The following is a 4,788-nucleotide window of genomic DNA, read 5'->3' on the forward strand; positions in this document are numbered from 1 at the left end:
CTAAAATTTGGCAAAGAAATACACTGTGGTTTTTTCAGATGACAGCATCATAATTCATTTAGCTCTCCCCTACCTTTTCACAAAAAGGCCAAAACCCTACAGGAAATGTGAGCACTGACATTTTCTACCCAGGATCAAAAACTGACTATTTTGCCAGAAATTGAAAACAATATAGCTAAAACAGTAAATACACAGTGATGTGTTGAAAGAAATAGGCTGCTGGACTGGCCAGTGACACAATCCGTCATTTCTATTTCAACTTCTGATGGACAGAGACACACACACGCACACACACACACACACACACACACACACATATAAATGTATGTATATATACATTTTTAAATATATTTGGATTGGCAAACTTCCATGCAAATAGAATTAAAATCAAACTATGTTAAAGAATCCCTTCGCATTAATTTACAGATTATGCCCCAAAGATTTACACTAAATACCGTGCCTTTTATGGCAAGTTTGATTATACATTTTTAGCTGATTTCCAGGCAGTTAAAAGCTAGCTTAAGGGCCATCTAGAAGGCATGATTTCTTCTCTTTCCACAAAATGCTAAAGCGTCTTTATCATTCTGTATTCAGTCATGAACTCAGCTGCACAAGCCAAATGTAAAGATTTTATGGGGCAATCTATCATTTGAATTCGTGAAGAAGAATACAAGCCTACTCATGCAGACACTAAGGGTGATTTCCATTTTTATGAATGAAAAAGAACCTTGCATAAACATTCTTTAGTTAAAGTTTTAAATGAAGAAAGATGCAAAACAAAATGGGAGCGTTTGTTTTATATGTCAATATCTTGTAAGGGGGGCAAAGTAAGGAATCTGGCTCACATGATTCCCAAGACAGCAGTATCTCCTTTGCACTAAGTACATAAATGAGATTTATGGCCACTGACCTAATCTTAGATGCCAAAATGTACAGCAGGAACAGCTTTCTGAAAAACTTAATTTAAAATTATGGTGTTAACAAAAGCACTTTAGGAAGCAGATACACACCCGGCACACATACACACATGCATCTAAGAGACGTGACTATAAAAAGGAGCCATGATTATTTGCATAAAGCTCAGAATACATTTTAGAGGTAATTCCAATCTACAGGTCTTACTTTTTTCTCCCTACCACCTTGAGTTTTATGAATTTCTAAATAAATACATATCATAAACAGTTAATTTTCATCGCTAAAAGTCATTTAAGACCAGGTATTCATACATTCAGGTTTTGGGGAGTCTTAGAATAAGGAAAAATAAATTAATTTGCTAATTCCTTTTATGAATTTTAGAAGCAGTTTCCTTACTAAGTACTAACTAAATTAGCACCTTGGAGAGAAAAAAGGCTTGAGCAGCTGCACTTAGAATACTTTCTTTACTCAATGAGAAAAAGGGGACTGTGATTTTGCTAATTCATTGGTAACCACTTGGAGATTTTCCTGAGCACACTGATTTTTGACCTTAAAAAGAAAGACGTCCCCCCTTCCTCCCCACAAAAAAAGGAAAGAAAAGAAAAAAGAAAACAGTAAATGAAACCTATAATGACAGATGTCAAATCAACACTTTCCTTAAACAGTCCCATAAAACAGAATTCCTGGAAAAAATAACATCCTGCAGAATAAAATGTCAAGTTAAAGAAACAATCTTTCTCCTATTATTGAGTTTTAACAAGTGAACCATGTAGTTGGAAGAGGTAAATATATAGAAACAAATGTTTTTCAAATAATTTCAAAACTTTTACTTTTAAATACAGATTTGAAGCACTAAAATATACATTTCAGATATATGCAAATATAACAACCTTGAAACAAATACATCATGCTACTATATAACATGTACATAGGGCTAACATATTTTTTTCAAGTATTATTAAAATTTGAAATTAAAATGAGGGATTAAAAAGAATACTAGGTTCTGTACATTATCTGAACATTTAACACTAAATTCCTGTCTTAGTTTAGGTTGTCCCAAAAGAGGATCTAGAATAAGAACTTGGATATAGGTAATTGATTTGGGAGGTGAGTCTGAGGATGCAGAGTGAGGAGGTATGGGGAGTGAGATGGGAAAGGAAAAGCCAGTAACATTGTCGAGTTGGTTAGTAATCTGGCCGACGTAGGAGCAGTTTCACTGGGGTTCTCTGAGGAGCTCTATAGAACGTACCTCAGAATTGATCAGCTGACGGATGTCAGACTGCTGCATTTATTCACTATATCTTGTCTCCCATTAGTTGCAGATTGCTGCAGGTGGCAGTAACTCTCTCACCCTTGCAGGCTTCCCTGGCACAAGGGCTGAATAAGCTCCCTTGGTTTCACAGAAAACCCCGAAGCAGATGAATGGAGAAATGCACAGCGGAGTTTCTGAGAGAACACTGTCAGTGTGCCCAGAACTGTTTGTCACTGCTGTAGCTGAGATCAGAGGTGGGACAACAGAATATGACGAGGGCACCAAAAACCTGTGCCTCAGATGCCAGGTCACCTACAAAAGTTATCACTACATTACTTTGAATCAGCTCACAGGATGGAAATTAGTAAGACTTCATAAATCTAAAGTTTTTGTATTTTAAAATATATTATTATTCTCAAATTAAAAAACAATCTGACAACAACCTAGTTCATAAAAATAATTTATGTGTTCCTATAACCAATCCAATGTCCTTTCCACTTAACATTATATTTGGTGAGTGTGTGTGTACACTTAGTAGAAATTAATGTTTAAATTAAAAAAAGGATAAACTTGAAGTTTAAAGAAAAAGGGAAGGAGTCAGTGATTATAAGAGAAAGAAAAAGTTTCTGTAGAATATACTTCAGAATTTAGTACAGGTATTTATGACATCTAATTCTCACGTTGTGTCTGTCCTACAAAGTTATTTAAATAGAAAGTAATGTAATTTGATCAGTTTTATTCTTTTTTTAATCTCAATAAAGAATAATCTGTTTTAGATTAATTTCACGTTTTTCAATTGGTTGTTTTGTCATCGTGAAGAAATGCATTGTCTTAATTGTATTTTTTAAAGACTATATATCATAGTGGTTAAATTGCTCAGGTCTTGGGGTCACATGCCTGTGTTTGAATTTCTACTCTACAATTTACCAGCTGTGCAAAATGATGAAAATGACAGTATTTTGTAACATATTCAGTAATTGATACTTTAGGATTAAATTCTATAATACATATGAAACTCTTAGAAAAGTGTCCACTTCTTAATAACTTCCTAGTAACAGTAGCGTTTATTATTATTGTTAATATTTTGCAAATATTAGGAGGTAAAAAGTCATAACTGCAAGTTTATAATTATGTATGTATTCATATGCAATTATACTACAAAGCAATAAAGGAGAAAAAGAGTATGTAATTCAGTAAAGTATAAACTCACTGTTTTGTAGAAGGGGAGTCAATGATTTCCAGATGGGAGGTGGTTTCATTTCGATCTTCTTTCTCTGTTACAGCAAGAATGTTATCCTCATTACAGTTCACTCACATGAGTAGTTACCCACAAACAGTTTGTCTGAGGATGACAAATGCTAAAAAAAAAAAAAAAAGCAGAATAAGAAATGATGAATCAGAAAGCTAAAAAAGAAAAAAAAGCTGAATTTGGATTGTAAGGGCAATTTACATTTACTCAAGATAAAACAAAAAGAAATGCAAGGCATTTATTCATGAGTAGGAAAATGCAATATCTGAGAATGGCAAGCAAATTGATATTGGTGACATAATGTGGGCAATGACCAAAAATGTTATACTATAATAGCATAGAGTTAGGTTGTTAATCCCTCAAAGAAATGGGAAAAAATATCATATAGCTATAAAGGCAGAAGAGACAGTAAAAAAAAAACAATAAATTAAAAATTTAAAAATTTAAAATTCCAGTAGGAAAATATTTTGGACACACAGTGTCAGACCAGCATAGATAGTCATATGTTAGCACCATTTAATAACTGAATTAAATAAATTAATTAACTAATAAAATTGTCTCAAGCAAGACAAAATAACATAAATGAATAATCCTAGGGATACCTGTAAAAGACCAAATTTATGTTCAACACAGGTTAAATTTATTACTGCATATTGGCACAATGGATCTAAATTACTGTGGGGATCTAATGGGCACCAAATAGGCAGTAGATGCCCATTTTCAATTCTTCAAACTTCTCTAATTTTGAATTTAAAAGTGGACTAGAGAAGGATACTTATTTGAGATTTGCAATTTCAGCTCTAAAAGAAACAATCTTTTTAAAGATGAAAACTGTCCAAGATTACCTTAAAGAATAACTTTCATCAATTAAGCCCAACAGACTATTAAATTTCTAATAAAATTTGGTTTAAAATCAGTGGACACACACAAAAAATATATCTTGAAGGTAAATTTGTATATCACAATGAAAATAAAGTATATCCCTCTTAACCCCAGTTTTTCAAAGTGGTTTCCAAATGTTTTTAAAAACTGTTTTCTTATCAAAATATAGTGTTCTTATGACATAAGTTTTCATATATGAACCTGAGAAAAAAATGTTCCTATAAAACTAACCGATAAATTTTAGAGAAGTCAAATATGATTAATTCCTGCTCCTTGGGTCTGCTTTGTTCAATAATTTTAAATGGAGGTCTAGTAACTCATGGGTTGTCTGATTTCCTTCCTTTGGGTATGGTCAAATGAAAAGTAACTCAGTCTAGTACTCCTGCCGCCCACCTTCAACATTTATCAACTCAAAGCTAATCTTCTCATCTATACTTTCACCCACTTCTCCTTATCCTCACCATGATTGTGTTGAAGGAAATCCCAGATA

Source organism: Pteropus vampyrus, unplaced genomic scaffold (assembly GCF_000151845.1).
Source record: "Pteropus vampyrus isolate Shadow unplaced genomic scaffold, Pvam_2.0 Scaffold19, whole genome shotgun sequence".
Lineage (NCBI taxonomy): Eukaryota > Metazoa > Chordata > Mammalia > Chiroptera > Pteropodidae > Pteropus > Pteropus vampyrus.